The sequence below is a fragment of the Bos taurus genome, chromosome 15, assembly GCF_002263795.3.
Source record: "Bos taurus isolate L1 Dominette 01449 registration number 42190680 breed Hereford chromosome 15, ARS-UCD2.0, whole genome shotgun sequence".
NCBI lineage: Eukaryota > Metazoa > Chordata > Mammalia > Artiodactyla > Bovidae > Bos > Bos taurus.
Genome location: NC_037342.1, coordinates 64,083,129 through 64,109,334, shown reverse-complemented (window position 1 = coordinate 64,109,334; position 26,206 = coordinate 64,083,129). Strand labels below are relative to the sequence as shown.

The 26,206-nt window shown below is 43.1% G+C and overlaps 1 protein-coding gene and 1 non-coding gene across 3 annotated transcripts in view; one reads left to right on the top strand and one right to left on the bottom strand.

Annotated features, from left to right (window-relative positions):
* KIAA1549L (KIAA1549 like) overlaps positions 1 to 26,206 on the bottom strand; it is a 320,960-nt gene that overhangs the window by 200,564 nt on the left and 94,190 nt on the right. The window lies entirely within an intron of this gene.
* TRNAE-UUC (transfer RNA glutamic acid (anticodon UUC)) lies at positions 3,083 to 3,154 on the top strand. The gene has a single exon. It is a non-coding gene; the product is annotated as a tRNA-Glu (tRNA).

Genomic DNA, 26,206 nt, shown 5'->3' with positions numbered 1-26,206 from the left:
AAAGGGAGGCCTGGCATGCTGTGATTCATGGGGTCGCAGAGAGTCGGACACGACTGAGCAACTGAATTGAACTGAACTGAACTGATACATATATCCCCTCCCTTTTGAACCTCCCTCCCAACTCCCTCCCCATCCAACCCCTCTAGGCTGATACAGAGGATTCTGGTCCTCTTTTCTTGGATAATCTCCCTGAACTTGTCTTTCGGTTTACTAACTCTGAGGATCTCTCCAGTCCGACATCTAGCCCCAGCCTCTGCTGCCCACAGTGGGAGATGGGGGTGAGCCTTCTCGATGAGGGCACACCCCCATTCATTTCTCTAAATGCCTTATTCCCTCATCAGCATGGTTTGTGTGCTTATGAGCCCAGAAGAAACTTCTCTTTCAAAAAAACTGCAGACTCTCATTCCCTTTAAAGCCACCAGCCTGATAGTTTGCCAGTCTCAGCTCAGATATAGATTTCCTGAGTGGCATTCACACTTGCCATCTCTGACACAGGCTGTCGCTCTGCCCAAATTTTAAAAAAACGTTTGGGTGATCTGTAGAAAAGGTCCTCAACCAGGGGTAGACACATCTAGGGACTCTGGGAAGGTTCCAGACATGTCTCAGCCCACTCTAGATGCAGGGGATCACAACGTGGGGAGGGGAGGGGAGGGGAGCATAGAATCTCCACTCTTTTTAAAGTTCTCTAGACAAATTCTGACATATATTTCTGCTTAAAAGCCACTAAACTGCAGAGACATAGGCTATATTTATAAGCTCACCACTGCAAATTCTTATTATGAACAAGGCTAATAGGCATCCATACACTAACAGCGACAGAATCAGAAGGAAAACTGTCTCCTGCCTATGTGGATCGGGGCTATATCAGGAAGAAGAGGAGGTGAGGAATGATGGGTTAGCGAGTAAATGGAGCTCTGATTCTCGGCTCAGAAAATCATTACAGACGAATGAGATGCACGTGTTTTTTCACCATCATAGTTTTCAATGTTCACAGCTCCACAGCAGCAAACAGCAAATCCACACACACAGGGATTTCAACACCACATGCCCTGAAGATGCATATTCTGCCTGGCTTCCAATTCCCTTGGCTATTTCCCCTGAAAATGTAAAATCTTGCACTCCTCCTTAAGTAAAAAAAAAAAAAAAAAAAGTCTACAGCACCAAATATTTCAAATTCCCACACCATTTCTCACACTAGAGCGTTTATGGTGATGACAGACCCCAACACCCCCACCCTGGAAAAAGCAAGACCAAAACAAACAGCAGCAATTTTGGCAAGTATTTCCTGAGCCCATATTATGTGCCAGCTTCTATTAAATACACTCTACGCATGTTATTTCATCTACCTGTCCAACCTCCCCATTGCAGTGGTGACTGTCATTACCTTTCTTGTACAATTGAGCAGACCAGGAAGCCAGAGAGGGCAAAGGGCTTCCCCAAGGTACAGGGCTCCTGCCTGACTGGAGCGCTGAACACAGATTTGAGTCTAAATTAGGTGCATTTTCACTCTTTTAGTAAAGAATCGTGGACTGAAAGATGACTCAGTTTTGCATCCCTGCCTTCAAGCTGTTCATAGAGGACTGATAAGCAATGTAAACAGGTATATGACTAGGGTTTTGACTGTGATCAGCACTGCATGGGGCGTTCCTGGTGACTCAGACGGTAAAGAATCTGCCTGCAATGCAGGAGACATGGGTTCAATCCCTGGGTCAGGAAGATCCCCTGGAGAAGGAAATAGCAACCCACTCTGGTATTCTTGCCTGGAGAATCCCATGACAGAGGAGACTGGCAGGCTACAGTCCATGGGGTAGCAAATCATCAGACACAACTGAGCAGCTAACTACGCTCTAGCGCTACGTGGCAAAATATATGCATTCTGGAACCAAGCAAGTCCAATTCAGGGCAAATTTAAGGCTTCACAAACAAGATGCCATCTTAGTTAGGACTTCCCAAGAGGAGATAAGACTTAACCAGAGGAGAAGCTAGGAAAAATGATTGTATGGAGAGATTATATAACCAGCCAAGAATGGGGAATGAGGGACGTGTTCGAAGGATGGGGGCCAAACCATGTGATTAGAAAGGAGCATGGGTAGAAAACCAACTGGGTGGCAAGGTTAGAACACCACCACCGGTTCTTTAGGCAAAGAGGACCACAGAACACTGACACCCAAAGCGACAAAACAGGGGCCTTGGGAAGACAACTATATCCTGGTCACTTTCAACTACCAACAGTTTCTCTCTCCAATGCTCCTTCACACCTGCTTTCTCTCTCCCTTCTTTCAATGCTGGGATGATTCTCAAGCACCTATAAGGCTTGTCGTGGGCATCAATGCCTCCAGGAAGCATGCATCACCCGTTCTCCTGAGATTGGTGCCCCTCCTGCGTGCTTCCTCATACTGAATACCAATTTTAAAACTTCTCTTTGCTTCCTGTCCTTCCCACTAGATGGAAGCTCCTTGCAAGTAGGCACCACAGTTACTCATCTTTGGTTTCCCTTAATTCTTGATTTCTTGGCATGTAATAGATGCTTAATAAAGGCTTGGTGGGTTAAAGTGAATAAGCATCAAAGAAACCCCCAACAGACACTACAACCACAGCCGTGCAAGTCTGAACTGTAGGTGCAGTTAACTCACTTGTTCTTTCATTCTCCCAAAAGAGATTTCTTGTGGCCTTATTTTATACCCTGCAACTATGCTTCAAGTTTGGTAATTACAGTGTGTCTGTCTCCAAAGGCAGCCCCTACTCCTGGTCACGTGACAGGACTGAAAGGCCCTAAATACCAGCTCCTACAGAGCCTCATGAGCCTAAGTCCAGCCTTTGGAGGAGTAAAGTGTTATTACCAAGTCCAAGGAAAGTCCTGCTTCTCAACTTGGGAACACAGCCCAGGGGGTAGGGAATACAGCCCAGCGGGTAGCAGAGCATGGGAGGAAATGAGTGAAGCCACAACTAATCATGGCACACCATTCGAAGGCACCCACTTTACTGATCAGATGTTACAGTATGGGAAACCTGGATATCTTATGAACTGTGGTGCAGAATGTGCACAGAATTTTAAAATTAAAAGTAACAGATTTGAGGGAGTTCCCTGATGGTCCAGTGGTTAAGATTCAGTGCTTTCACTGCTGTGGCCCAGGTTCAATCCCTAGTCAGGGAACTAAGATCCTGCAAGCCACACACAGTGTGGCCAAAAAAAGAGAGAGAGAGAGACTTGAACGAAATTTTTGACATGCAGGCAGCAACTACTCTGGTCTGTCCCCACTGACCCCTCCAGAGTCTAAGATCCCTCTCCTGTGTCCGAGGGGTGTGTGGCAGAGACCCTGGCTCTCTTCCTTAATGTCGATTTCCTTTTCTCCCCTGGTATTGAACACTTTGCTTTTAACTGGGTATATGGTCCCTGGAATTACATTTTCCAGTCTCCTTTGTGCGGCCATATGACTAAGATTTGGTCAATTAAATGTAAGTGGAATTGCTGTCACTCCCAGGAAGTGTCTTTAAAGGGAAGCAGTATCCTGTCTTTGTCTTTCTTTTTCCTGCTGAAAGGAATGTAGACATGAGGCGGAGAGCTCAAGCAGCCACGCTGGGTCCCAAGGTGGTCCCCTGAGGACATCAGAACAGCAGGATGCAAGAAGCCTGCATGCCAGCTCCGGGCTACCTAACTCCTGACTGTTTACACAAGAGAACAAAACCATGCACATTTAAGCCACAGTCTGGTTGCTTTCACAAAAATGTTGAAGAGACTCTGATAAAGAATCTAAGGACTTCCAGACTCACAGAAACTTGAACCCAGGAAGGACCTTAGAAAGTTGGCTCCCTGTTCCTTCCTACCAGAGCCCATGGCAGATCTGCACCTGCCTAGCCCCCTGGAAGGGCGGACAGACTTGCTGTGAGTTAACATAAGAAAGCAGATGGAAAAGTTTCCTTCTCTCAGCAGGTGGTAAGGAGACTCTCTTAGAGAGCTTCTGCTGATGGGAGAAGGCTTTGCTGAGCTCCCTGGGCTAGAAGTTGTATCTTCAAAGCTGAATGAGCCATTAAAGAAAGAGGAAAGTTGATCTGTACAAGTGAGCATCAAGTGCTGGAGAAGGGGAGGGGAAAATCTGGGATGAAGGGACTAAAGAAAGAGGAATAGAAAGGGCAACTGAGTTGAAAGAATAACACTCATCCTGTAGAACTACCTGAGCAAGTCACCAACTTTCATGAAGTCCCCCAAAGCTGCAAAATGCTTGGCATGATTGCATGACTTATAGAGCCAAGGTAGTGGCTGTTTGCCGCCAAAGGTGCCAGCCGGGGTAGAATCTGAGATGGCCCACCGAGCTGCAGGTGCCAGACACGGGAGACCCTGGGATCATGAATAAGTATGTTCAAAGAAGTTCATAAAGAGCTGTCAGGGAATTCCCTGAGGGTCCAGTGGTTAGGACTCCAGGCTTCCACTGCAGGGGGCCAGGGTTCGATCGCTGGTCAGGAAACTAAGATCCCACAAGCAAGGCCACAAATAAAATTAAATAAATTAAAAGGGCTTTCAGCTTCCCTAAGCCATGAAAATTTGAGGGGGGTGGTGGTGGTGGTAGTGGTGTTCAAAGATACTTCCCTCAGAATGCAAGAAACCTATTGAAGCACTTGTGTTACCATGGACACCAGAACAAAGCACCACATCCCACTGCAGCAGCATTATGCTCAGGCACTATCCCCTCCAGCAGCCACTAGCCCTGCCCTCTTCTTCCTGAGCCAGAATCTTGAGTGGAAATGGAACTCTAGCATTAAAAATTTCATTCAGAGACACAGAATAGTCAAAACAATTACTTTTTTTTTAAAAGCCAGAGAACTCACATTTCTTGATTTCAAAACTCACCACAAAGCTATAATAATCAAGTCTGGGATACTGGCACAAGGATAGAATTAAAGATCAGTGGAATAGACTTAAGAGTCCAGAAATAAACCTTTACATATACGATCAATTGAGTTTTTACAAGGGTTCCAAGACCATGGAGGGAAAAGAATGTCATTTCAACAAACAGTATACTGGGACAGCTGAATATTCACATGTAAAAGAATGAAGTTGGACTCCCATCTAATTTCATATAAAAAATTAATTCAAGATACACCACCAGGGACTCCCCCTGATGGTCCAGTGGCTAAGACCCCACACTCCCAATGCAGGGGGTCCAGGTTCAATCCCTGGTCAATGAACTATTAATAGATCCCACATGCCCAACTTAGAGTCTGCATGCCACAACTAAAGAGCCACAAAGAAGATCAAAGAGCCTTTGTTTTACAGCTAAGACCTGACACAGCCAAATAAAATAAATAAATAAATATTTTAAAAGTACATAATCAATGTAAATGTAAGAGCATCAACTATAAAACTCAGAAAAAAATATAGGACTAAAACTTCCTGACCTTGGATTAGGCAATCATTTGTTAGATATAACACCAAAAGCACAAGCCACAGAAGAAAAAACAGGTAAAATGAACTTCATCAAAATTAAAAACATTTATGCTTCAGAGAATATCATCAAGAAAGTGAAAAAAAAACCCACAGAATAGGAGAAAATGTTTACAAATTTTATATCTGATGATATGTAATGTAGACCCAGAATACATAAAGAACCCTTACAACGCAACGATAAAAAGACAAATCAATTTTAAAAAGAATGAAGGAAATAATAAGGAGGTACCTCATATATCTATTAGAACGGCAAAAATCCAAAACATTGGCATCATCAAATGCTAGTGTGGATATGGACAATATGAGCTCTCACATTGCTGGTGGGAATGCAAAATGGTGCAGCCACTTTGGAAGATCAAATATGAAAAGTACATATTACAGTTATATAACTACATGACATTCCAGAAGAGGCAAAAACTATGGGGATAGTAAAAAGATGAGTGGCTGCCAGGAGTTGCGGGGTTGGGGGAGTTGCCGGTAGGGAGGGCACGAGGGATGAATAGGTGGAGCATAAAGGGCTTTTAGGACAGTGACATCATTCTGTATGATAAACACTGTAATGATGAATACATGTTACTATACATCTGTCAAAACCCACAGAATATACAACACCAAGAGTGAACCCTAACATAAACTACAGATTTTGGGTGACAACAATGTGTTAATGTAGGCTCGACAACCACTCTGGTGCAGGATGTTGATAGCTGGGGAAGCTATGCATGTACAGAGGTGGGGGGTAGATAAGAACTCTCCTACTTTCCACTCAATTTTGCTGTGAATGTAATACCTGTCAAAAAAATCTATTTAAAAGAAATGCCAGTGGGCATTGGGTTTGAATTGTCATTTCACCAATGATGACATACAAATGGTCGAAAAGCACATGAAAAAACGCTCTATGTGATCAATCACTAGGGTAATGCAGATCAAAACCACAAGAAGACACCTATTCACATCCACTAGGATGGCTAAAATCAAAAAGACAGACAATAGCGCGGATGCGGAGACACTGGGATCCCCATAAACTGCTGGTGGGATTGTAAAAAAAAATGGTGTTTTTGGAAACTTTAGGAAAACAGGTTGGCAGTTCTTCAAATGAATAAACAGAGTTACCATACGACCCAGCATTTCCACTGGTAGAAAAAACTGAAAACAAATCTCCACACAAAAATTTGCACATGGGGACTTCCACTGGTATCCAGTAGTTGAGAACCCACCTTGCAATGCAGAGGACATGGGTTCAATCCCTGGTCAGGGAACTAAGATGCCACGTTCCATGGAGCAACTAAGCCCATGCACCACAGCTACTGAGCTCAAGCACCACGACTAGAAAGTCCGTGTGCCACAACGAAAGATCCCACACGACGTAATGAAGAGCCCATGTGGTCCTGTGTGCCACAACTAAGACCCAATAGAGCCAAGTAAGTAAACAAATAATTTTTTTAAACTTGCATATGAATATTCATAGCGGCATTAATTACAATTGCCAAAAAGTGGAAACAACCCAATTCATCATTTGATGAATGGATAAACAACATTAGATACACATATAGAACATTAATCAGCAATAAAAAAGCAACGGAGTTCTGATACTTGCTGAAACACAGATAAACCTTGAAAATGTCATGCTAAGTAAAAGAAGTCACGCATAAGAGGCCACACAGTGTGCGATTCCGTTCACGTGAAAGGTCCAGAAGAGGCAAATCCACAGAAACAGAAAGCGGTGGCTGCCAAGGCCCAGGAGGAAGGGGGAATATGAGCGACTGCTAATGTGGACCGAGCTTATTTGGGGTGTGATGAAAACTTTGTAAAACGAGTGAGTGTTGATGGTTGAACAACTCTGTGAATACATAAAAACCACTGAATTGTACACTGTAAATGGGAGGATGTTATGACATGCAAATTATATCTCAATAAAGCTCTTATTTAAGAAACAAAAACAAACCAAGAAGTCCACTGGAGGCCCACGTCTGCCCAGACCCAAGCCATCCCAGAGCACATCACTGCTCCCTCCTTCAACACTTGCTTCTTTACTTTCCTGGGGACATTTAAACAACTATTAATATTTGTTGGCATTCCTACAACATTTGAAAAAGAAAATAAGCTCAGCATCTTCATCTCACCCAGGAGCACGGAGCAATAAAATATACTCAAGGAAATTATGATGGCACAGAAATCAGCATTAAGATCATGTAACGCTATATTTTAGCAGAGAAGAGTTCATTACAGTATATATATTTAAAGCAGTGCTGAGAATGCTAATCAACACTCAGAAAATTTAATCTTCTCACTGCGTACATGATGCTTTCTCCCAAGTTTTATTCACCCATCTCACTCACCAGTACCTAAAAGAGGAACAACAGAAAGGATACAAATGGAGAACAAGCTCTCTGGCAACGTGCATCACTCCAGATAACATGACGGTGACAGACCGGAGCCCACAGGCGAGTCCCAGGTATGGGTGGCTGCCCTGCAACACTCTTGGCCAGGATGGGGGAATTCTCCATAACTAAGTGTATGAGCGTTGCTCAGTCGCTCAGTCATGTCTGACTTTTTGCGACCCCAGGGACTGTAGCCTATCAGGTTCCAGAGCATCCTCCTACCAAGAAAACTGGAGTGGGTTGCCATTTCCTCCTCCAGGGGAACCTCCCAATCCAGGTCTTGAACCCGCATATCCTGTGTCTCCTGCATTGCAGGCACGTGCTTTACCGTTGAGCCACCGGGGAAGCCCCCATAACTAGAGTGAACTGAAATGAATTTCTTTTTGATAATTTTTTCAAAATGTGTGACACTCTTAGAGATCATTGGAGCTAGTCTGGAATATCAATAGCTACACAAAAATCTTGGTGCTCTGGAAACTCCTGACAAGAGGAAAATATGAAAATGTATACTTCTGTGAAACTTCCCCCTAACGCGCTAAAATCAGCAGTTCTCAAAAGAGCCAAGTGTAACACTTGCCAATCGATCTGTTTTAGGATCCAAATGGCTCTGCTCAAACTGCTATAGCCCCACTGGAAGAAAAAAGCTTTGGCACTTACAAATGATCAAAAACTCCCTGCTATTTATAATGATGGAGAAATGTCACTGAGAATTAAATGTTTTGTCAGTGGAAAAACGTGGCTGTCTGGAGAAGGCTGTAGATACATCCAGGGAATTAATCACAGGATGGCTGTGAACACTCAGTGCCCTCCTAGTCCAAGGGAGTGCAAAAGACAAGTTTTTTGTTTTGAATTTTTCTTTTTCTTTTTTTACTGAAGAATTTTTCACCTTCTCTTGCACCTGAACTCTGGAATGGTATGACACAAGCAAGTCAGACCCCAGGTGTAACACCTTGCTCACTGCAGAGGCTCATGTTTGTTTTCCCTCTGCACTCTCAAAATAAAACTGGCATCTCTCAACTTACAGTATAGTTTGATTAAAGTTGATCCAGAAACAAACAAACAAACAAAATGGAATCTACTATGCTGCCCAGACAGAGAAAGCAATAAAGAAATGCACAGGGGGGAAGGGTAAATTTGGAATTAACAGATATACACTACTGTTTATAAAATCAACAACAAGTACCTATTGTATAGCACAGGGAACTATATTCAATATCTCATAGTAGTCTATAATGGAAAAGAATCAAGGGCACCAAGGGCAGGAAAACGTTGATGTCCCAGCCCAATCAATCAGGCAGAGAGAGAACCCTCCCGTCCTCCCTGTACGTGTTCCGTTCAGGCTCTCAGCAGATGCAAGATGCACCCCTATCACCCCACATTGTGGCAGCTCTACCCACTTCACCAACCCAACGTTAACCTCTTTTAGAAGCATCCTCATAGACAGACCCAGATCCAAGCATCCCCTGACCCAGTCAAATCTGACACATAATATTAACTGTCAGCCAATGAAAAAATAAAAGAAAAAGGCTAAGCATTTTTCAGTACATACTGGTGTAAAAGAAAACAGACCTTCTGCTTTCTTCATATTGGCATACAAATTTGTGATCCACTCACTCAACAATGTTTACCAAGCTCCTACTATGTGCCGAGTGCAGTCTATGGGGCTGCAAAGAGTCGGACAAGACTGGGCGACTGAACAACAGCACTAGGTGCCGGTCAGGGCACCAGCTTCTGACGACTCAGCAAAGAACAAGTTCAAGCTCCTGGCACTCACAGGCCAATAGAGGGGGCAGATCCATCTACAGGGGGTTGAAAAACTCTGCGCTAAATGCCCTAAATACAGCGGCGGGAACACACAGCAGGGACCCCTGACCTAGGTTCTGGGGTCAGGGAACGCTTCTCACAGGAGGTGATGGTGAAGGAAGACAAGAAGGTCAAAAGGGTGGCAGGTAGGGGAGGGATGTTCCAGGCAAGGAGAACACCTGGGGCAAAAGGCTAGAGTTCAGAGACGTATAGCATGTTCTGAGATTTCTTAGATCTTCAAGAAGTTCAGTAGAGCTGGATAAAAGACTTGGGGGTGAAGGAAGAGGCAAGATAAGAAATCTGGACTGTATCCTCAGAGCATCACGGAAATCCCAGGCAGCCAAATCAAGGTGGAGGGAGACACAAAGAAGATCAAGGAAGGGCTAGTAAGACATGCTAAGAAGCCTGGACTTTATCCTGGGGCCATCAAGGGCCATTGAGGGGTTTTAAAAAGGAAAGTGATATAAGCAGGTGTGCATCTGGAAAATCACTCTGTCCACAGTGAGAATGAATTTAAAGAGACATGGCAGGGATGGGGAGATGGGAATGCTAATTTCTCTGACCAGAAAAATGTTAATGTTATTTAGGGGAGAAAAGTGCAGGGGTCCTCAACTAGCCTGTATACACAGAGACACACACATACACACACAGGGGCTCTGGAGTCATGCAAGTCTACCATGTGTCATTGTTGGCTTGTCTGTGTTCTCCATTGGGATGTAAGAGGGGAGACGAAGTCTTAATCGTCTTTGTTTACTCTTCAGAGCCCAGCACAGTGCCTGACACAGAGCAGGCAATTAATAAACGTTTGCTCATTGAATGAATGACTGAGTGCCTGAATGAGCAGGTGAAAGTATGAACATACAAACACATGACAACAGGACAGGGACCTTGGAAAGTATCCACGGAAAGATCACAGGCTTTGGAACCTGGCATGATCCGATTTAAATAAGAGATCCCTCATGTACTGGCTGTGTGAGCTTGTGCAAGTTTATCCACTCTGAGACTGTCTCCTCATTTGTAAAATCAAAGATAATAATATCTGCTCACAATATTATCATCAGGATCAAGTGAGACTGTGTGTGTAAGCTGCCAAGTGGAGGTCTGGCACAGTGTAAAGTGAAAATCACTCATTCATGTCCGACTCTTTGCAATCTCATGGACTATAGAGGTCATGGAATTCTCTAGGCCAGAATACTGGAGTGAGTAGCCTTTCCCTTCTCCAAGGGACCTTTCCAACCCAGGGATCAAACCCAGGTCTACCACATTACAGGCAGATTCTTTACCAGATGAGCCATAAGGGAAGCCCAAGAATACTGGAGTGGGTAGCCTATCCCTTTTCCAGCGGATCTTCCCAACCCAGGAATCAAACTGGGCTCTCCTGCATTGCAGGCGGATTCTTCACCAACTGAGCTATCAGGAAAGCCATGGCACAGTGTAGGCACTAAAGAAATACAACTCTGCCCCCTTTCAATTTTGCTTGGCCCCCTCTCACCTGGCACCAGCACAGTGTTTCAGAGATACAGTATAAGGAGAAAACAAAGAAGTGAAGATTCCGGACCTGTACCTGATGCCAAGTGGAAGACAATTTCTAAAAATTCCTTGTCTGTCATGAGAAAAACTGACCAATCCTCATTCCAGTAGCTACTGAGCCACTAGAGAGTAGATTAAAGTTATTAGAGAGTAAAGAAGTTAAAGCATGTAGGAAAGGCATTACACAGAGTGATACAAAATTACATAAAGCAGTCCGTCCTAGTCATGTTCCACCAACTAGACAGAGATTCAGATTGACTGTGACCAGTAACTATCAAACAGAAAAATAACCATTGACTTTAACCAACCCACTTTTCCAAAGATGTTCCTGGGATAAGCCTGACAACAGACAGTTAATCCCCACTCCAGTACTCTTGCTTGGAAAATCCCATGGACGGAGGAGCTTGGTGGGCTGCAGTCCATGGAGTCGCTAAGAGTCAGACACGACTGAGCGACTTCACTTTCACTTTTCACTTTCATGCATTGGAGAAGGAAATGGCAACCCACTCCAGTGTTCTTGCCTGGAGAATCCCAGGAACAGGGGAGCCTGGTGGGCTGCAGTCCATGGGGTCACACAGAGTCAGACACAACTGAAGCAACTTAGCAGCAGCAGCAGCAGCAGACAGTTAATATTTATTTTCCTTTGATATAAGAATATGTGTGTATGGAGTTGGCTGTTCTCTTTATTTGGGGTGGTTTCAGTTGGTGGTAGTTATGCATCTTACAACACTGTCTTACTTTTTTTGCAATTCATTTACACTGATTTTCAAAAGGGACTAATAAAGTAAAATGAATAAAATGGAAACAAAAGGAAGAGAACAGTTAAGAGGAGGAAAGCAGATGAGCTAACAATAAGGATGACTATGGTTCCTGGGACTGAGCGTGTAGAAAGGTCATGACATTCATGTGCTAAACGATGTGTATGTGTCACCTTATGTCACTCTTATAATAACCACATGGTTGAGAGAGATACCATATTTCACTGAATTTAAGGCATCATTAAGAAAGGAAAAACTGCCAATTAAACTAAGAGAATTCAGAGATGTTAAAATACCAAAAAAAAAAAAAAAGGATGGCTGATAACTAAGGAAACACAGCATTACTACTGCCATTTTGTAAGTAAGAAAACTGAAAAACAGGAAATTTAAGAAACTTACTCAAGGTTGCTGGTCAGTAAGTAGAAGAAGAATCAGGTTTTGAACCCAGGAAGTCTGACAGAGTTCAGGCCCCTTATCACTGAATACACTGTCTCCCTACTTCTGAGCTTCCCGGCAGGCATGGTGAAAGTAGAAATAGGTTGGATTACATAATCTTCATTATTTGGGAAGAAACACAATCGCTTCTCAGGAAGTCAAAGTTTTTCTAGTGAAAAACTCACAGAAAAACTTCTTAGAGATCTTACATAAGGGGTATGTGTAGATAGTTCTGTTAAAACTTTCAAAAACAATTAGAAGGCTAATATAAAAACACAACTTAATGAAAACAATTGTCCATGGACAAGGTCATGGAGTCAAGAAAGTCACCTTCTCATAGTCTAATACACCTCACAGATGGAACCAAATGTATCCAGAGAAGGAGAGAATATGTTCAAGTTATCCTCCCCAAATAGAACATCATCATTTGCCATTCATTTTTTACTGACAGCTGGTTTATTAGGTGGTACAGAATATTCTGCAGCAAAAACCTGAGGGAAGAATTATGCTGACTGGTAAATTCTGTCCATATGGTGGTCCATTTATGAATTAAGAATTGACTAGCCACTAAATGATTCAGACACTGGGATTCAGCAAACACTGTCCTCTCCTCCAGAAAGTCTCTACAGCCCTGGCTTCCGCATGGCAGAGTCTTAGCCATTATAAGCGTACACTTTCTTCAGCATCTTGTCCTGAGGTAGCATGTAGAACTGAGTTGACTTCCTGGATCCTAAACCATCTCTAATACTCCCTAGCCGGGTACTCCTGCACAAGTTAAGATATCTTGATGCCTCAATTTCCCCATTTGCAAATGATGAAGCTCATAGTGATATCTTCCTCCCAGGGCTGTTATAAAAACAATTCATATAAAATATTTCATATGTATGGCACATGATGAATATTCTAGAAATGGCTGGCAAGTTTTATTACTTGGATGTTTGTGGTTTTTTAACAGATAATTTATTTACCAAGAGTAACCCTAGGGCCCTTTGGGAGGAGAGGTTGTACAGGTGTGAACTATTTTGCTATTCAGGCATGAGGTAGAATGAGATGCCTGGGGATGAACAGCAATCACGAGGCACAGCCAATACCTACAAGATGCATTTCAGTGATCCTAAATGCCTTCGAGTTGAGGATGGCAGCCTGGCATATGGGAAGAACCAAAGTTTAGAGTCAGGCATTTGCTCAAATCCCAGCTTAACACTCACCTGCTATGTGGCCTCAGGCAGGCTGGTTAACCTCTTTGTACTCCAATTATAAAATGCAGATAATACCACATACCATGCAATGTTGCTAAAACAGCCAGAAATAATATGTGTAAAATGCCTGGCACAGTATAAACAAAAGATAGCTCAGCTGGTAAAGAATCCGCCTGCAATGCAGGAGACCCCGGTTCATTCTGGATTAGGAAGATCCCCTGGAGAAGGGACGGGCTACCCACTCCAGTATTCTCGGGCTTCCCTTGTGCCTCAGCTGGTAAAGAATCTGCCTGCAATGCAGGAGACCTGGGTTCGATCTCTGGGTTGGAAAGATCCCTTGGAGAAGGGAAAGGCTACCCACTCCAGTATTCTGGCCTGGAGAATTCCATGGACTATAGAGTCGGACTATAAGAGTTGGACACGACTGAGCAACTTTCACTTTCACTGTAGCAGCCTATTGAATTTTACTTAAGTATCAGTTTTCTTCTTTATTTAAAGAGTGTTTATAAGAATGCTTTTTCTTTCCTACCAAGCAAAAGACATCCATTTTATGTGAAAATATGATTTAGGACCTATTATTCTTTAGAGATAGGGAATTATGTGTGTATGTGTGTGTGTGTGAAAAAATCAAATTCCTAACTCCAATTTTAATGCTCTTCTTTTTTCAACCTGTTTTTAAATACCCCAGCAAATCAACTTCACTGTAAAAAGTGTCTAGAGACTAAATAAAAGAAAGAATATTAGCCTCTTCTAATTCCACTATGTAGAGATAACTACACATGGGGTTTTATTGTTTACCCTTCCAGAAAGTTTTTCTCTGCATATAAACATATATGTGCAAATCCACTTTTAATAATCCCATACAGCAAAGATCAAGAATCCCATTTCCCTCAGGACCATCCCTGCCTGTGCTAAACTTTGCAAGGAACAAAATGTAAATCCTTTATTTCAGAGAAGCATGTAGGTAAGGGAATTGTTTTTAATTAAACATCCTGTCCCAAGATCTACAACCTCCCTAATATGTATAAATCTCCCTGTGCCCAACAATATGTAAGCAAGTACCAGGCAAACAAATGCCCACACATTCACAATAGATGCTGAATTCAAATATAGTCAACATTCAAGTACTCAAGCCAGTTGAACATGTGACTGAGTATGTCAGCACTCCAATACGACTCCATGTTTTTAAGCCAACAGATAGCTCCCCTATACCAAGTACCCCTTACCTCCCACTTCAGATACAGACACACAACCATGTGAGTCCAGGAAATGGAATTTTGTTTCCACTCCACGTCCCCCATCCTCACAATGCCAGGCAGCTGACTTGGGCTGCCTGTGTGTAGTGACCGGTTCAAGCATTTCAAAATCAGAAACATGCAGGCTTGCTCACCTCCCCCATCCCCATCCCATCTCAATCCCTGGGCTCCCACCCCTTCCCATCAAGAGGTACTACTGAAAAGCCAATTTTCTAACCCCACTTTAGGGGAGCCTAGGTCCCTCCGTGAGGCCTGTGAGCACTTGGGATTAATTGTTATTTGCTATCTAAGCAATACCTTTCCAAGGTAGCCACGGTTAGTGAGTGCTCATACATTTTAATCACTTTCCTTGAAGGGATTTGCTCTCACAAAGAGCACGAGTGTGGTGAGGAGCATAAAAGATATGCGGTGGGTTGCTAAGAGAGAGAAGACGGAGATAAAAGGAGCAGGTGAGATGAAGGCTATTTCTACAAGGAGAACAAGGAAAAAGACTGACGGATGGATCTGACGGAGGCCATGAATCAGAATCCGTTTTCCATATCCTCTAGGACACTGGTTTTTCAACTCCTCATCCCTTTTATAGTGACAAATAAAAAGTAATATGTTATGCTGCTAAAAGGACATTGTCACACAAAGCGAACCCTCCTGGGCTGAGCGTCATGAGACAGGACTTATGTGAGACAGAGCACAGCCGAGTGGCCAAAGGCAAAGTGACATGAAATGGCAGATCCGCCGGGTAATGGCTCCAAATGTATATGATCATTTCCAAGGAGGTGACACAAACCACCCTTCGGAAAGCCCTGCCGTGCCCGCCTCCTCTCCCCAACACACACACACACATACATGCGCACGCACAGATGCCCATGGAGGAAGCAGACCTCTGACGGGGTGGAGTCAGAGTACAATCCAAATGAAGATAGATGTGGATTCCCACGGCACGCCTCCAGCTAACAAGGTTAGTAATAGCTGTGTCTGAGCTAAATGCGTGAAGCCCAGCGTCCTTTCACACTATTATCAATTCAGGCTGCTGTAAAGTTGAAATAAACTCTCCACTAGCACCCAAACGCCCAAATTTATAAATGCAGCCCATTAAAAAAAGCCTATCTCTTAGCAGCTGGCAACTGCAATCAAAACAGGGGAATTTGGGATTATAAAAAGTAATGTTAGCAATAAACATGTTGTTTAAAAGCTTGAAACTCCTCATCCTGCCACTCCTACCATCCTAGCTGTCACTTTCAGATGCCTCCATTTCCCAAATTCCAAGTTTTGTGCTCTCAAGTTTAACCCTATTAATTCTACGCTTTCCTAAATCTATTGGGTTGGCCAAAAAGTTCACTCATCTTTTTTTTTTTTCTGTAATATCGGAAAAACTGGAATGAACATTTTGACCAACCCAATACACAGAGCTCCCCGTGGGGGACAAAAGCCCAGCGCAGTGGGTACCTCAAGCTCTCAGCCCAACCACATCAGCACAGCGACTCCTGTCACGTGATCAGCACCACCACTGTGACATGCATTTATCATCCTGTGTGATAAACACACCTGGATAGGGCCACCTGCCCTTTTTCTTCTTAGATCACCCTTTTTTCTTAGATCACCATTTTTCAGATGTCTGTGTTCTGAATACTACATGCCCTGCAAACAGAGTCAACCATCAAGCTGCCAAGCAGTGATTATTCCTAGGTCCAGCTCTGGTCTGGGCAGCATCTGGAGGCATTCACGGCAAGCGCACTTTGACACAGCTGCTCTCAGATACACTCGCCTCCTTACCTGCAGCCCAGTCCTCCGTCACCAAACTGAGCCTTCCTTTAATTGCAGGTTTCACCTAAAATTCATCTGATTCTTGGATCTCTTCCTAATTAGGATTCTTTCCTAATTAATCTAGAGTTATCTTCTATCCCCGAGGACCTGACGCCATCCAACCGCCCTAATTAATGCACTTGCCTTCACTCCCATTCCTAACATTTGCAGAACCTGGGACAGGAATACAAACGGAGGCCTGCAGGCCATAAATGTAAATATTTAAAAGTTATAAATCAAGCTGATGAGTTATTAAATTAAGTATAGTCTATCCAATCTTGTTATTGATTCCTTCATAATGACCTCAAGGTCAGCTTCAAATACAAAATTCTCACTCTAGTCTTTGGCCCTTGGTCCTCAGCCAGCCCACTTTCTTTTCTCACTCCCAGCTCCATCCCGCAGCACAAGGGACCTCGTGCTAACAGAAATGCTGGGCTGTGCGTAAAAATGCTTCTATCTCAGCCACATTTCTTTGTCATCTCTTAGGCTTACGGGTGCACACACTGAGGTTATGGACTGCCCTTGGGAGGTGCGGAATGAGGCCCACATAGGCCATGGAGGCAGATGTGGACAGGGAATTCCAGGGTTTGGGTATACACAGCATGATGCAGATTCTAGATTCTAGAAGGGAGGGCATGGCTCTTTGGCCCCACATAGGCCCTGCCCCATGGAGACATGCAGACTGTGGAGGGCCAGAATAGGCCCAGGCCTAAGGATGGTACCACTCATCTCTGCAGTCATATCCTATTCCTCTTTCAAAACCTAGCTCAAAAGAGATCACCGCCTCCAGGAAGTCATCCTTGATTATCTGCCCCTCCCCAACACACAAATCCAATAGGTTCTGTAAATGCTTATTAATGAAGGCTGTAGAAAAACCTAGATGAGCGTGGAATACCTATGATATAGACTGAACTTGTGTTTATCTGTCTTCCCTTGTGGCTCAGCTGGTAAAGAATCCACCTGCAATGTGGGAGACCTGGTTCAGTCCCTGGGTTGGGAAGAGCCCCTGGAGAAGGGAACGGCTACCCACTCCAGTATTCTGGCCTGGAGAATTCCACGGACTGTATAGTCCATGGGGTCGCAAAGAGTCAGACACAACTGAGCGACTTTCACTTCACTTCCCCCAACAGAGACACAGAGCCTTGTGAGCAATGGTCATGTTAAACTGAAATGTTCTAGATTCCTGGGTTCATTACCAAGTATATGGCAATCAGGGCTCACAGCTAAGATGTCCATTGAACTAGGCCTCCTCCTGGCTGAGAGGTCCAGGTGCTTTTATAACAGGATGTTAAAGGCCACTTATTCTGTGGTCTCAGGTTGTTGAGGCTCACAGGTAAAACCATTTAAGAGATGTTAAGAACTCTCATATCTTGGATAACATTGGCAGGACTGGCCAAGAGACTGAGTTGCCAGTTCTGCCAGCTTGAGCCCACTACCCACCTCTAGGCTCTTTAAGGGAGAAGGAAGAATTCATTGAGGGGAGGGGCAAAGATATTTTCTATGGCAAGAGTTATCAGTGTGCTGTGTATTTCAACACACTCCACGCCCTCCCCTGGACAGGGGACTGTTCTGTTCTCACTTGGAAAAATGAGAAAGTTCAGCAATGGCGGAGCCCAGAGAATCCTCAAAAGTACCTCACAGTGAGCCAACAATTGTACTTCTGCAAACTCAGAAGGTTCTGTATCAAACCACAATACCAGGTAAGACCATTCCTCATTCTTGACCCTTGACTCTCTCCCTGCCCTCCACCAACCCTCTTACTATAGCAGCTATGGGATGGATAAGGGGGAGTAGGAAGTAGACATGAAACCAATTATACATCCCTCTTCCGCCCAAAAGGGAAGATCAAGGAAGGCCTGAGCTGGAGGTGGGGAGAAGTTTTAAACTGGGTAAGTGTTTTTGCTTTTTTTTTTAATTAATTAACTTTAATTGGAACCTAATTACTTTACAATATTGTGGTGGTTTTTCTGTACATTGACATGAATCAGCCATGGGTGTACATGTGACCCCCATCCTGAATCCCTCCTCCCACCTCCCTCCTCATCCCATCCCTCTGGGTTGTCCCAGTGCACTGGCTTTGAGTGCCCTGTTGCATGCATCAAACTTGGACTGGTCATCTGTTTCACATATGGTAATATACATGTTTCAATGCTATTCTCTCAAATCATCCCACCCTTGCCTTCTCCCACAGAGTCCAAAAGTCTGTTCTTTATATCTATGTCTCTTTTGTTCTCTTGCATATAGGGTCATAGTTGCAATCTTTCTAAATCCCATATATATGCATTAATATACTGTGTTGGTGTTTTTCTTTCTGACTTACTTCACTCTGTATAATAGGCTCCAGTTTCATCCACCTCATTTGAACTGACCCAAATGTGTTCTTTTTAATAACTGAGTAATATTCCATTGTGTATATGTACCACAACTTCCTTATCCATTTGTCTGCTGATGGACATGTAGCTGTTGTAAACAGTGCTGCAATGAACATTGGGGTACACATGTCTCTTTCAATTCTGGTTTCCTCAGTATGTACGCCCAGCAGTGGGATTGCTGGGTCATCAGATCAAATCAGATCAGTCGCTCAGTCGTGTCCGACTCTTTGTGACCCCATGAATCGCAGCACACCAGGCTTCCCTGTCCATCACCAACTCCCAGAGTTCACTCAGACTCATGTCCATCGAGTCAGTGATGCCATCCAGCCATCTCATCCTCTGTCGTCCCCTTCTCCTCTTGCCCCCAATCCCTCCCAGCATCAGAGTCTTTTCCAATGAGTCAACTCTTCGCATGAGGTGGCCAAAGTACTGGAGTTTCAGCTTTAGCATCATTCCTTCCAAAGAAATCCCAGGGCTGATCTCCTTTAGAATGGACTGGTTGGATTTCCTTGCAGTCCAAGGGACTCTCAAGAGTCTTCTCTAACACCACAGTTCAAAAGCATCAATTCTTCAGTGCTCAGCCTTCTTCACAGTCCAACTCTCACATCCATACATATGGCAGTTCTATTTACAGTTTTTTAAGGAGTCTCCACACTGTTCTCCATAGTGGCTGTACTAGTTTGTATTCTCACCAGCAGTGTAAGAGGGTTCCCTTTTCTCCGCACCCTTTCCAGCATTTATTGTTTGTAGACTTTTTGATGGCAGCCATTCTGACTGGCATGAGATGGGACCTCATTCTGGCTTTGATTTGCATTTCTTTGATAATGAGTGATGTTAAGCATCTTTTCATGTGTTCATTAGCCATCTATATGTCTTCTTTGGAGAAATGTCTGTTTTGTTCTTTGACCCATTTTTTGATTGGGTTTATTTTTCTGGTATTAAGCTGCATGAGCTGCTTGTATACTTTTGAGATTAATTCATAGGACTTTAAAAAATTTTAATTGGATTTTGATATTACATTGGGTGGACACTTTTTTTAACTTTTTATTTTATATTGGGGTATAGATGATAACAAGGTTGTGATGTGATAGTTTCAGGTGAAGAGTTAAGAGACTCAGCTATACATATATGTGTATCCATTGTCCTCCCAAACTCCCTTCCCATCCAGGCTATGGGTGGACATTTTTAATGCATGGGAAAGGTGACTACTGGCTTATCATCTGAGAGTGTCTAGAAAGTTAAGGGATACAAGAAAGAGCAAAGTTGTTTCATGCCCCACCAAGTTCAGAACATTCAATAAACCAGTAGGTTTTCATTAACTCACATGTATAAAATACCTAAGTTGCTAAAGGCCTGCATGGACATTACATTCTCATGACCCCACCTACAACACAGCATTGGCTGCCCTTGGGGAAAAAATAAATTAGGTCATCAACTTGAGTTTTATAAGATGGAGAATGTCATTTTGTTCCCTGCTCAAATTACAAGTTACGTATTAAACTGACTTTAGTTTCTCCTCTTTTTGTTTTAAATCCACTTATATCATGACAACTATTAGCCAGCTAAAGAGGAGCCCCTTTGACCTGAAATCGAATACCTTTATGTTTCCCATCGGAGAAGGCAATGGCACCCCACTCCAGTACTCTTGCCTGGAAAATCCCATGGACAGAGGAGCCTGGTTGGCTGCAGTCCATGGGGTCGCTAAGAGTCGGACATGACTGAGCGACTTCACTTTCACTTTTCACTTTCATGCATTGGAGAAGGAAATGGCAACCCACTCCAGTGTTCTTGCCTGGAGAATCCCGGGGACAGGGGAGCCTGGTGGGCTGCCGTCTGTGGGGTTGCACAGAGTCGGACACGACTGAAGCAACTTAGCAGCAGCAGCAGCAGCATGTTTCCCATAATTTACTGGTTTTCTTCTTTTCCTAAGAGATGTATTCTTTATCATGACCATCACTCACAGACTGGACCACTAGCGAGCTGACCATTTCCTTCTCAGGTGATTTAAAACATGATGGTGTTGTGGCTGAACACACTTGTGAAGAAGTCATTTTGCTCCCTAAAGTCTATTTGGAAGAGCTGGCTGAGATTTTTTTCCCTACTACTTCAAATATATATCTTACAGACTAACTCTTTAAAAATTAAGATAAATACACCCATTACTTAGCAGGGAATTAACCAAGAGGCTTGTGACTCTGTGATTTTTCCAGAACCTTCTGTGCCTTTAGAAAAAGGACTTGCGGAAACATCATATTTTCAAAAAACTTATCTAGCTGCCTCTAAACCTATGCAAAAGCATCATACCCATGAAATCATTTCAGATACAGGATTTTTCTGACTAATTCTAACAGAACCAAACCTAACTTGAATCCTGCAATGAAGTTTTAGTTGAAATACACAAACACCAAAGCCAAACGAGAAACTAACCCTGAAAGGTGTCAATATGATTGCTTTAATCCTCATATGAAGCCTTCTTTCCTCCTGACATTCTATGGCAGTGATGATTAAAAGAATCTTCTTTAGTGATAGAAATATTTTTATATCCATACTGTCCAATATGTTAGCTATTCATCACAAGTGGCCAGGGAGCACCTGAGATGTGGCTGGTGCAACTGAAGCACTGAATCCTTAATGTTATTTAAGTGTAAACAGTCATATGTAACTGTGGCCACCATTTTATTAGACAGGTTTTATTAGACAGCTCAGTTCTATAGCATTTATTATTGTTGGCAATCCAGAGAACTTCCTTGGAGAATGAGTCCTTGTGGCTGACCAAGTTTTCTGGAAAATTAAGCAGCAGTCACTAAACCTTCACTTTGCCAAATGGTTTTCCAACTTTTTTTTAAAGCAGCAATTCCTTTTTGTCTTATTTCTCCTTTCTTTTCAAAAAATACTTTTCTATTACAATGCCACTGCTTTAGACATTAGAAAAAAATGTCTTTCTAAAGTGATTTAAGAAAAAAATACACTGTACCCACACACCTTCTTAAACAGCATCTCCTGAGCATAACTGAATCTTTCCTGCAGGCGTCGGGGTCATGGTTATGAACACAGGCTATCAGACTCAGAAGAAACACATCAATTACTATAATGCACCTTAATGCAATGAAGCTCTCAGGGTCACTGGGCCCAGTGGGGCTTCTGAAACCTACCCCAGTCAGAGATTTTTATAGCCTTCTGTCACATGTTGTTCCTAGCTGTCAATGTCAAGCCCTATTACTGTCAGGGTGTCTGCCTGTATTTATTTATTGGATACCTTGTTTCCAAAAGGTAGTTGCCTATGTGATGATGGCCTCTTTTCCCATTTCAATTGCTGCCTGATTTGCTAACATTGCAAGGATGGTAAACCTGGAGTTAGAAATGTTTGTAAATTAAGGATAATTAAGGTCGCACAGAGTCGGACATGACTGAAGCGATTTAGCAGCAGCAGCAGGGTATAAACAAGGGTATGAAGAGTTCTCAGTAAACTTAAGTTTTAATGCCAGGACCTCTTGATGTCTAACTCACAGCTCAGAGCCTCTTCTGCTTACTCCTTGATTCCAGGCAGAGAGCTTGCATAATAGCCACTACAGATAGGTTGGGTCTTAGTTTTCTGCTGGAAGGAATCTTATTCTTGCCTTTGTTATTTAACTTTTTATTCAGTATTACTAGTTTCCCCAAATAGCACATAAACATTTTTGGTAAAGGGAATAGAAATGTGTTATTCTTCTTTGTATTCTTTACAATATTTTTCCTGGCACTATCCACCAAGAAAGGATCAACTGGATGCTGAATGAACTAATATTATATTTTACTTTTGAGTTTATTTTCATAAAGCTTAAGCATAATAAAAATGGTTTTCAAAGTTAAACATAACTCAAAGCAGAACCTGCTGATGCTCAATAGTGATTAAATATTAATATTTCTTAGCTATTTTTATCTGATTAGCTCAAATTTTAAGTTGAAACTTACTCCACTTGGCCATATTCAATTATATTCCTGACTAAATCAGATGCCTGTCACCTCTGACATTTCTTGTTTTTTGAGCTCAGAAAAGTGACTCAGAAAGATTCTAGATTTTCCTAGACAAAACAGAATTGAAATTCCAGAAATGAACCCAGTACTCGAGGAGCATCTCCCCAGTATCCCCAAATATGGGGAACAATCACATCTCTGATTCAAGATATCATATTTCTATTGAGGTGCCCTGAGAGTGACTCAGCTCTCTTAGCTAGCCATATCACATTGCTGAGTCACATTTGAACTTATCATGAACTAGAAGCTCCCCCTACAACAGTCTTACTTTAATCAATAACTCTTAACCTCCCTTCTCTACCCTTGCCAGTAATCCCCAAGTCTGGAGGAAGATAAAACTCTCCAGAAAAATTTAAGAGACACTCCCCAACCTTGCTCATCCTTGCAGATGTCTTTTCGAGAAATAATATGATTCATTCCCAAAATCTCAAATTTTCACAGCTCTGTAATTCACTGACACTCTCAGTATCTTGTTTTCTTCATCTCTCCTGTGACATTTACAAGGATCCAGCTTCTACCTGAAAGAGCAGTGCTATATACAATGTAAGCCACTAGGAGAACACATGTGGCTTCCCAGGAAATACAGTCATCAATAGAATCTCAAAAGTGTGAGTCCAGCTGGAAAGATTCCTTTTTAAGCTTCAGCATGAGTACATCCTGGCCAGATCTGAGTCAGTAAGAAAAACTCCTGCTTCATAAAGATTAAACAGAGGCACTGGCCCTACAACCTACCTCACTCACCCCAGCATCCAGCTTCCTACAAAGCACGAAGATCCACAGCGGGGGGGCGGGGGAGGGGGAAGACACACAGAGAAGGGTGGAGGGCCCAGTGAAACACCCCTCAGGCTGAACTAGGGGGTAGAATGAGCTCATCAACAGCCAGTCACCATGGGATTTGTAGTGTTGGGCAAAGGCAAAACAAATTTCCCTTCTGCAGTGAGGTAGTTATGATGGATACCTCCTTTTCCTGTTATTTCTTCCCAGCTCACACCTACTTCTTGGATATGAGGATAAGGGCAGGACAATAAAGGGATTATCAATATGAGAGATCTGGGTAGTTGAAGACTATCTTTTAAGTCTATTGGTTGCAAAGTTTTTGTTTTCTTTTTTTTCCCTTGGAGTAAAGGGCTTCGTCTGTCTTATTGGGATCTTTGGCTTAGAAGTAGCATACCATGGGACTTCCCTGGTGGTCCAGTGATTAAAATCCACCTTCAAGTGCAGGGGACGAGGGTTCAATCTCTGGTCAGGGAACTAAGATCCCATACGCCACAGAGCAACTAATAAGCTCGCGTGCCACAACTAGAGAAGCCCTCATGTTGCAACTACTGAGGCCCTGCGTCAAAACAAAGACCCAGCACAAGCAAAAAGAAGTTCCATAGCACAAAGGGAAAAGCAACAACTTTTGGAGCTCAGATCAGATCAGTCACGCAGCCGTGTCCGACTCTTTGCGACCCCATGAATCGAAGCACGCCAGGCCTCCCTGTCCATCACCAACTCCCGGTGTTCACTCAGACTCATGTCCATTGAGTCAGTAATGCCATCCAGCCATCTCATCCTCTGTCATCCCCTTCTCCTCCTGCCCCCAATCCCTCCCAGCATCAGAGTCTTTTCCAATGAGTCAACTCTTCGCATGAGGTGGCCAAAGTACTGGAGTTTCAGCTTTAGCATCATTCCTTCATCAGATCATATCAGTTGCTCAGTCATGTCCGACTCTTCGCGACCCCATGAATCACAGCACGCCAGGCCTCCCTGTCCATCACCAACTCCCGGAGTTCACTCAGACTCACGTCCATTGAGTCAGTGATGCCATCCAGGCATCTCATCCTCTGTCGTCCCCTTCTCCTCCTGCCCCCAATCCCTCCTAGCATCAGAATCTTTTCCAATGAGTCAACTCTTCGCATGAGGTGGCCAAAGTACTGGAGTTTCAGCTTTAGCATCATTCCTTCCAAAGAAATCCCAGGGCTGATCTCCTTCAGAATGGACTGGTTGGATCTCCTTACAGTCCAAGGGACTCTCAAGAGTCTTCTCCAACACCACAGTTCAAAAGCATCAATTCTTCGGCACTCAGCCTTCTTCACAGTCCAACTCTCACATCCATACATGACCACAGGAAAAACCATAGCCTTGACTAGATGAACCTTTGTTGGCAAAGTTAGGTTTTGGGTTCTAAATTATAGCTATGTGATCTTAGTGAAACCACTTGACCTCTTGGCCTTAGATTCCTCCCCTGATATCATGAAAGAATTCAAGGAAAATATACGTAAAATGCCTTGGACATGGTAAACACTGAAAAAGTGATAGCTATTTGCTCTTGAACTCTATGAGAGCCCCAACAAAGCCAAAAAGAGTGGCAAGGAAGCAGGAGCTGGTTGTTTGGACAAGGGAAAGGAAGGTTCTTGTTTTTGAGGGTTTTTTTTTTTTTTTCAGATTGTCTGGTTCAGTTCTCAAAGCTGGGAAAGTTCTGGAGAGAAGTTCAGTCTACTACTTCTAAGGAAACACAGCTGACATGAAGATAAAAGAAGATGAGGAGTTCTCACAAGTGAGACATTTATATTTTCTTCCAGACAAGAGTAGAACCATTCCTCATAAACCCTCCAACCACAAAGCAAACAAATTAACTCAAGAGTAGTGAGTGAGCAGAATTTAATGACATTTATACACAATGAAAAATTTACCAAGTGTGTGCAATAAATAGAAATAATGTTGGAGAAAATGGCAATACATTAGAGAAGCTTCAGGAAAATAAACATGCTTTTTTATGTGCCTGTGAATGCTTATAAATATATCCAGGTTGGTTGTTTATGTTGTCCTATAGTAAAGTAATGCTCAAAATTCTCCAAGCCAGGCTTCAGTAATATGTGAACTGTGAACTTCCTGATGTTCAAGCTGGTTTTAGAAAGGGCAGAGGAACCAGAGATCAAATTGCCAACATCTGCTGGATCATGGAAAAAGCAAGAGAGTTCCAGAAAAGCATCTATTTCTGCTTTATTGACTATGCCAAAGCCTTTGACTGTGTGGATCACAATAAACTGTGGAAAATTCTGAAAGAGATGGGAATACCAGAACACCTGATCTGCCTCTTCAGAAACTTGTATGCAAGGTCAGGAAGCAGCAGTTAGAACTGGACATGGAACAACAGACTGGTTCCAAATAGGAAAAGGAGTTCGTCAAGGCTGTATATTGTCACCCTGTTTGTTTAACTTCTATGCAGAGTACAT